The 9220-nt window shown below is 45.5% G+C and overlaps 2 non-coding genes across 2 annotated transcripts; both read right to left on the reverse strand.

Annotated features, from left to right (window-relative positions):
* Positions 1-8413: 8413 nt before the first annotated feature.
* trnah-gug (transfer RNA histidin (anticodon GUG)) lies at positions 8414-8485 on the reverse strand. Its single transcript has one exon. It is a non-coding gene; the product is annotated as a tRNA-His (tRNA).
* A 395-nt stretch (positions 8486-8880) lies between these two features.
* trnae-uuc (transfer RNA glutamic acid (anticodon UUC)) lies at positions 8881-8952 on the reverse strand. The gene has a single exon. It is a non-coding gene; the product is annotated as a tRNA-Glu (tRNA).
* Between the last annotated feature and the right edge of the window lie 268 nt (positions 8953-9220).

The raw sequence follows: 9220 nt of genomic DNA on the forward strand, positions 1-9220 counted from the left end.
TGTGGATGTGTGTGTTACTGTGGATAGATATGTTAGTGTGGGTATGTGTGTTAGTGTGGATATATGTTTTTGTGTGGGTATGTGTGTTAGTTTGGGTATGTGTGTTAGTGTGGATATGTGTGTTAGTTTGGATATGTGTTAGTTTGGGTATGTGTGTTAGTGTGGGTATGTGTGTTAGTGTGGGTATGTGTGTTAGTGTGGATACGTGTGTTAGTGTGGGGATATGTGTTCTTGTAGTGGTTGGGTGTGTTGTTGTCTTTGTGTTGTACTGTTGTGTGTTTGGGGAAACAGCATTTCATTTAATTTCATGTACACAAGTGCATGAAGGGAAATGACAAATAATAAATTGTTGCTGTAATGGTCGCCAGCTCCACTTCCTGTGTGGGTGTAGTGCAGTAGTAAGGTGTAGTAGATGCTGCACTTCCTGTGTGGGTGTAGTGCAGTAGTTAGGTGTAGTAGATGCTCCACTTCCTGTGTGGGTGTAGTGCAGTAGTAAGGTATAGTAGTTGCTGCACTTCCTGTGTGGGTGTAGTGCAGCAGTAAGGTGTAGTAGATGCTCCACTTCCTGTGTGGGTGTAGTGCAGTAGTAAGGTGTAGTAGATGCTCCACTTCCTGTGTGGGTGTAGTGCAGTAGTAAGGTGTAGTAGATGCTGCACTTCCTGTGTGGGTGTAGTGCAGTAGTAAGGTGTAGTAGATGCTGCACTTCCTGCATGGGTGTAGTGCAGTAGTAAGGTGTAGTAGATGGGTGGTGCTTCACCAGCATCTATGACCATCTCCTCTGTGTCCTCTGCATCCTCATCTAGAAGACTGGCTGGACATTGTTGACAAGGGTTTACAGAAGACTGAAGTGTGGACTCAGAGCTGAAGGTGTCAAAACTGGGTATGAGGTGCCAGTGTGGGGGCCAGCGGACCACACGTGGCCCCACCACCAGAAAAGGGTGAAGTAATCCTGACGGAGGTGTAGCCATGACAACGGGACTAACAGATCCACCTGAGCCAAGTTTAAAAGGTGAAAGCACAAATCAAGTCAGTCACATGGAAGTTATTAGTATTAGTCTCATTTGCTGCCACCACATGTTGACCACCACATTCTGAAACACAGTGCATGGAAGAGATCAACCGCTAGGTGGCGCCATCTGATTGGTTCTGAAAATACAGGAGGGCAACACCTGCAGGTGTTGTGTTGTCCCCCCATCAGTCATTGTGTGCTGAGCTGGTGTCAAGACAGAGTCAGTAGTGGTGTTGTGTACATGTGAAGAAGCATCTCAGTGACTAACAGTTATATTAAGATGTTACTCCGTCAGCCTCCATCAACACAAATGATTCTTTTAGTGTCACAACTGATTTCAGTAACATGTTTTTATATGGACTTTATAACACCTGACCCGATCAGGACCAGGTCGTGACACACAGGTGAGCAGCGCTGCATCAGTTCAGCCAGGGGTGGCGCTGCAGCTCCTCCAAGGTGGGTCATTCTACAGGACACTTTGACAGACACTTCTGCAGCAAATCCTCACAACCTGGAGACAAAGACAAGGATCACACAACCACATACAGTGTGTGTGTGTGTGTGTGTGTGTGTGTGTGTGTGTGAGAGAGAGAGAGAGAGAGACAGAGAGAGAGAGAGACAGAGAGAGAGAGAGAGAGAGAGAGAGAGAGAGAGAGAGAGAGAGAGAGAGAGAGAGAGAGAGAGAGAGAGAGAGGGACAGAGAGAGAGAGGGGGGGACAGGGACAGAGAGAGAGACACACACACACACACACAGAGAGAGAGACAGAGAGAGAGAGAGACAGAGAGAGAGAGACAGAGAGAGAGAGACAGAGAGGGGAGGGGGAGAATGGTAATTGTAGCGCCTCTCTAGCGGGTTTGGCTATAGTGAGAGGTGGCTATCCTGTGTTCTTTAAAACATCTAATCTAATAAGTGGGGTTTCACTAATAAACATATCAGTGTTTAACTTGTATGTGTGTAATGACTACTTATTAGGCTATATGCAATACTCTTTCATTCAAAATCACTATTTAAGCATTAATTCGTACACTTTAGAATTAAATTAAAATGTCTAGAATTACTTGTAACCCATAAACACTCTTCCACTTTTAAACAGAAAATACTCTTTTTCTTAATTCACTTAAAATATAAAAAGTAGTCATTCACCACCACTGTGTTATAAGTTTAAAATATTTACTTAGAAAATATTGTTCAGTGTGTAAATGCTTCGTTTTCAAATATCTTTTGAAATCTCCCAGTCAAATGCAAACACATACACATTGAAAACATAAGGGCCCAAGAAAAAAATAGCCGGCAATAACCTAGCCTACTTTCACCTACCCAGTTCAAATGGTGCAGGCCTGAGTGTAACTTGTGAACGTTGTAGCCTTAAACAAAATGGCTGCTTCACACGCAGGCAAAAACAAAATGGCTGCTTCACCACGCAGGCAAAAAACAAAATGGCTGCTTCACCACGCAGGCAAAAACAAAATGGCTGCTTAACACGCAGGCAAAAAACAAAATGGCTGCTTAACCACGCAGGTAAAAAACAAAATGGCTGCTTCACCACGCAGGCAAAAACAAAATAGCTGCTTAAACACGCAGGCAAAAAACAAAATGGCTGCTTCACCACGCAGGCGAAAACAAAATGGCTGCTTCACCACGCAAGCAAAAAAAACAAAATGGCTGCTTCACCACGCAGGCAAAAAACAAAATGGCTGCTTCGCCACGCAGGCAAAAAACAAATTAACGGTACGAATGTAGCCTCAAATACACAAGGTCCAAGGCGGCGGCGGCAGCAGGAGGAGATATGACAAGCAGATTCACGATGACGAGAAGACTCACGCGGCTGACGATCTCGGCAAAGTCCACCACTCGGCAACGCTATCCGGCTCCGTCGGGGTCTTTGTTCGTCGTCCGTTTCGCAGTTCCACACAGGCTTTACTAGTCGAGGTCGCTGGTCGCTAGCTTGTTAGCGAAGTCCATGCAAAAGCACTCGCCACTAAGTCAGCAGCTAACTTAAACTTCTTTCTGTCTTCTTGTACTGAGTAGTTCACTCAAAACGGGCAGAAATATCACCATTAAAGTTTAGTATAAGAGTCCTGGTTGAACACTTTCACTAAAAATGGTGTCCACATTAACATAACATTTCGTGGTTTCCTTTTCAGCAGACAACACGCTTCTCGCGTCTTACTCGTTCGTCGCTCTCTCTCAACTCCCTCCCTCGCCCTTTGACCTCCAATGTGATTGGCTCATTCACCAGAGTTTCAGAAATAAACTAAATTCACAAAACATTTGTGTACCTTTTCTTCCTATTCTTACAGGCATTTTTAAAGCATTTTCACATATATTATTACACAACAAATATTTCACATTTTTAGATGCTGTATTCAGTAAAAGGTGAACATTACCCAATATGCATTTCTCTCATTGAGCAAAATCATAACTTCCTTGCTGGTCAATGAATCTTAACATTTTAACCGTAAATTCTATTTATTAAACTATGAAATGATTTATTCAAAATGATATCTTATAATAATGAATACATTTCAACAGGGTTACATAATGATAAAGGAGAAAGAGGCCAAAGTGGACAGGTCAGGCATTGTGTAACTTTAACAATAAGTACTTCATACTAGTAGTATATGTAGTAGTAGTAGTAGTGGTAGTAGTAATAGCAGTAGTAGTAGTACTTCATACTCGGACATTGTCCAGCAGAGAAGGGTAAAGATGTAACAGAATCATGTATTGACCAGCCACACTTACACCAATGATTATTATTATTATTGGCTTGACCAATAATAATAATAATAATAATAATAATTACATATTATACATGTAATGATGATGATGATGATTATTATTATTATTATTGTGTAATGCATACTGCCAACCCAGCATCTCATAAGACAGCCACATCAGAACAATAGAGGATCTCTGGGAAGAGACACAAAAAGCTCCTCCAGAAAGGTAAAAGGAGAGCACAGTGTGTGTGTGTTTGTGTGTGTGGACTTGTGAGAGCAAAGAGGTAGAATGGAGAGGGGCATTAGTGAACAAGCCTCCACATGGCCAGAGAAAACCTGCAGACTCCAACCTGCCTGTCTATCTGGAAGACTGGAAGATGCTGGCAAAGCTGGAAGAATGGGGGGGGGGGAGGCGTTATCGCCAACTACACCAGGCATGTGGCCTGGTACAGAAATAGCTGACGGAACGAGATTCTTAAAGGTACGTTTCAACGACCTGGTCCGCTCACTCCCCTACTCCACACAATGTGAGACTCTCAGAGGTGCAGAATATGGTGGAGTCTTTCACCACACACAAGTTGGTGTGTGCAGACTCTGCACTAAACCTGGGCACATGTTTAGAGAGTGTACTGAGTTTACTTGCTTTAAATGCAGCAGGAGGCGACACTATGCGAGAGAGACACGGAGAGAGAAGAGGAGAGGCAGAGAGAAGGAGAAGGAAGCGGAGGAGAAGAGGTGGGAGCACGGGAGAACGGTGCAAGGGAAGGTGATGACAGAGAGCGGATGGAGGAGGTGGTGAGCAAGAATCAGAGGAGGATGAGACGGCAGGGGAGGATGCACCCATGGAGGCAGAAGAAACACAGGAGTGGCTGGAAGAGTCAGAGTCAGAGGACAATGTGGAGGAAGAGGATGAGGGAAAAGGAGGCGATGAGGGCTAGGATGAAGAGGTCTGAAGAGGGAAGTGAGGATTATGATGAGGAAGATGATGATGAGTTCCCGCCAGTGCAGGATGGGGAGACGCTAATGGACTACAAGGCCTGCACAGAAACATACTGGATGGGTCTGGCCTGCACCAGTATGGAGCCTGAGGCCAAGGACAAGAAGGTGGCTAAGGTCGGCCTTGCCATGGCTGCAGTTTTCTATGAAGACCAGTAGCAGGACACTACCACAGCGTTCATGTGGGCCTCTATGAGTGCCAGTTTGGAGAGAAACTTGAGTGTGTGTGTGCGTGCATGTGTGTGTGTCTCTAAAATATTTCTTGTTAGTGACGCACTATATTGCTTTAGCTTTTACACAACCTCTTTGAGCTTGGGGGAAGAAAAAAAGGAAACAACTCGGGTAGTTACTGACCCATCCCAGTTAATGTCTTCTTCAAAGCTCCAAAATTCTGATTTTTTAATGGGGGATTCAAAGAAGAGTTTATGTTTTGGATAGGATAACTTTAACCTACATCATTTTGTATTTCTAATTTGCCAGTTTGCCCTTTCAACCCCTTTACAAGATATTAAAAGATATAAGGGAAATCCTTTATATTGACAAAGCCAAATCAAATGTATGTATGTATTAACAGGTGAACTGCACATATATCACTGGATACCGTTACAGAGATCAATCTCCTGACTTCTAGAACTTTGCCAGGTTGCGCAAGTCCTGCTTTGAGTCATTCTTGGACATCAGCCTCCTGCTGGTCTCCTGAGCCCGGATCCTTCCATCCCTCTTTTCCTGCCTCAGTCACCATTTTAACAACCCTCTCAGTGCTTTGTGTGTGACAAGACCAGTTGAGCACCTCCATGGGGTGTTGGTGAAGTTCTTCACCTCCCAGGTGCTTAGGGAGCAGGTGAGAGGTGGCTCTGACACACCTTCTGACCAGCTGATCAAGTCACCAATGCTGGAAGCATCACATTTGATGTCAGGTGTCCTTCGGGTCCTGACAGAGGAGTCCCCTAGCTGAGTGTCTGGGTCCCCCTCTCCCCTGATGGACAGGATTCTCCCCCCCTCAATCCTCTCCTTCTGATCCTCAGAGCACAGCGGTGCTTGGAAGATGGCTTCACTGTGGGCATACCAAGCAGATCTTCTCACAGTCAGCATCACAAGGTCCAGCACCTCCTTCCTCTGGGACTTGAGGCAGTCCAGCTGAAACAGGATGTGGCTAGGCCCTTCGATCCCGGAGTGTTTCACCTTCACGTTGAACCAACATGGATAATACCCTCCAGTGGTGAATTCCACAATGAATTACAGATTCTTCAGGTTCTTCCTTTTAAGTCCATGCTTTGACACCCAGAACCAAGTCTGTTCACTTTGGTGAACCAGCAGCTGTGGTTTACTGTTCCAGTCTCCAACAGAGCCTTGCAGCCTTGCAGGAAGCACTCCGTCCCTGGCTGCACAGACATTTCATAGCCATAGTGTTGATCAGTTGAGCGATCTTGAATGACCTTGTCAGGAAGCTTGATCAGTGGAGGGCCAACACAGATCAGGTGAAGTTTGGATTGATATCCAAGTCTGCAGCAGAATCAAGGAGCTTTCCTTTTGGCCCGGATAATTTGTTGTCTGACAGAGTAGAGCCATCAAGGTCAACAATGAGACGGCACAGGGGAAGCTCACCAGTGAGCAGGTTGCACACCAACCAGACCAGCTTTCTCCCCAGGTGCAGCTCCAGCTTATGCATTATGGGTGAAAGCCCAAGCCAACCTTCCCACTTTGTGGGACAATAAAGTTAATCTTGAACCTTGAGGGGGAAAAATAGAAAATGTGACGAACAAAAAAGCTACAAAGACCTTCAGTATTAAAAAGGAAGTACACTTTACTTGAGCTCTAAAAAGACTCACAATGAATGGACTTTGGAGTCGTCTGGCTTGTACAAATTTGCTTTTTACTGGTTTACTATTTTATTTTTTTGCCCCCCCCCCCTTTTCTCTCCAATTGTATCCGACCAATTACCCCACTCTTCCGAGCCGTCCCGGTCTCTGCTCCACCCCCTCTGCTGATCCGGGGAGGGCTCCAGACTACCACATGCCTCCTCCAATACATGTGGAGTTGCCAGTCGCTTCTTTTCACCTGACAGTGAGGAGTTTCACCAGGGGGACGTAGCGCGTGGGAGGACCACGCTGTTTCCCCCTCCCCCTGAACAGGCGCCCTGACCGGCCAGGGGAGGCGCTAGTGCAGCCACCAGGACACATACCCACATCTGGCTTCTCACCCGCAGTCACGGCCAATTGTGTCTGTAGGGACGCCCGACCAAGCCGTAGGTAACACGGGGATTCGAACCTGTGATCCCCGTGTCGCTAGGCAACGGAATAGACCGCCATGGTTTACTGTTTTTGAATGACAATTGTAACTGTACCTCATTGTTGTAAATAAAGAAAGTTTGGGGGGGTTTTGGGGGGGTAGGGGGGCAAGGTGTCCTATTGAGCTGAAACTAATGCTTCTCAAAGCTTGGTCAGCTTGAAGGGAAATACATTTCTACTGTGTCCTAATAGACACTATCAAGTACATGAAGTATCATCTGGATGCTTTGAGACCGCTGTCAGCACTTGTTACAGGCATAGCATGCTTGGCATTAAATATATTTAAGAAAAAAACAATACAATAATGCTAACATGTTTAATAATAATAATGGACTACATTTATACAGCGCTAAATTTTGATAAATATTAGAAGTACATCACAAGTAATGACAATGTGTGTTGCTGTGATGTGGGTTGGAGAGAAGAGCAGGATGTGTACAGCTGTGACAAGCATCTCTTCATTTGCATGTGACGTCATGACAGTTCATCTCATTGTGTATTTGAAACATCACAATATGCCTTTAGTCTGTGATGAGGTACAGTTGTATAGTTGTGCGCTGCTTGTGGTGAGCTGGACTAATGTGTTGGACTGTTTCACTGTGTACATGTGTACTTTCTCTTGGTCTGTGCCTGTGTGTGGGATGTTCTCAGGTTCAGGACACAAAGGCTGCAGGACGCAGTCTTGCAGCTGCTACAGAGGAAGTCCACAATGTCTGCAGGAAGCTGCAGACTCATCTGCCACAGGTCCCAGACTGCATCCTCATCCCATGTGAGGATGAAGAGGACACCCTCATGGACCGCTGGCTCCATGTGAGATCAGTCTTTTCCTCACCCACACCTCTTCCTCACCTCCTGCTTTCTTCTTCTCCTTTCTTATCACACATCAGGAGCTGTTGGACATGTAGTCCCTCCAGATTGGACATGTAGTCCCTCCAGATTGGACATGTAGTCCCTCCAGATTGGACATGTAGTCCCTCCAGATTGGACACGTAGTCCCCCCAGATTGGACATGTAGTCCCTCCAGATTGGACATGTAGTCCCTCCAGATTGGACATGTAGTCCCCCCAGATTGGACATGTAGTCCCCCCAGATTGGACATGTAGTCCCTCCAGCGAGTTCTGAGTCTACCCCGGGGTCTCCTCCCAGTTGGACATGCTCAGAAAACCTCTAAAGGAAGGCGCCCAGGAGGCACCCTAATAATAATAATAATCATGATAATAATAATCATCCTCATCATCATATTAACAATAATAATAATAATAATAATTATTATTATTATTATGGTGGTTTTAGGTAGGAGTGAAATCCCGGTCGTGCTAGTGTTAAGGGGCTTCGCAAATATTTTCCCAGGAGGACATTAAAATGACCTCCTTCACAGAGTCAAAAGCTTCACATCCGCTGCTGTGACCCGGATTCGAACCGGGGTTGCTGCGGCCACAACGCAGAGTACTGACCACTATACGATCACAGCGGGTCAGTCAGGTGATGGTGACGACTCACTTTGACCAAACCACGGACTTCATACTGACCAGCGCCAGTCCCAAAAAGCAGGACACGTGTGTCGGTGTGTGTGCAGACTGTTAGAAAAAGATGGAGCAGTCGTTACTGAGGCATCTGGTCCGTCACTTTAAGACCCACTGACATGTTTGGTTCCAGCAAAGCTCGCTGGTCATCTTTACACATAACTGACCAACACTGGACATTGTGTAAAACTGCACACAAAGTTAAATTGGTGTTTATCCTGCCGATATGAGTTTATCGCTGACAGTAATGGACACATCTAGATTGTTTTCTATTTCATAAACTCAGGGTTGGATTATACGGTTTGATTGACGTTTAGGAAAACACGTGATACCGTATAATATATTCCCATACCGGGAGTCGAACCCGGGCCGCCTGGGTGAAAACCAGGAATCCTAACCGCTAGACCATATGGGACCTGAGAACCAACCACTGTGTGTTTTATTCCAGCTAGCGCGGGAACATGGACTCACCATTATGGCTCGTGGTATACCTGTTGTAGCAGTTGATCTTCACCAGGGGGCGACAAGGGCACCTCCTCCACACTCACTTTCGTGGGGCCCCTCAAAAAATGGCACAAAATGTTTTTCATCACCACTGCATCCTGTTTGAGAAATGGACGATAATTCAAATCAATGATGATATTATTACTGACAGGTAAACATATATATGAAACAGATCAAGT

This window comes from Lampris incognitus, chromosome 15 (genome assembly GCF_029633865.1).
Source record: "Lampris incognitus isolate fLamInc1 chromosome 15, fLamInc1.hap2, whole genome shotgun sequence".
Lineage (NCBI taxonomy): Eukaryota > Metazoa > Chordata > Actinopteri > Lampriformes > Lampridae > Lampris > Lampris incognitus.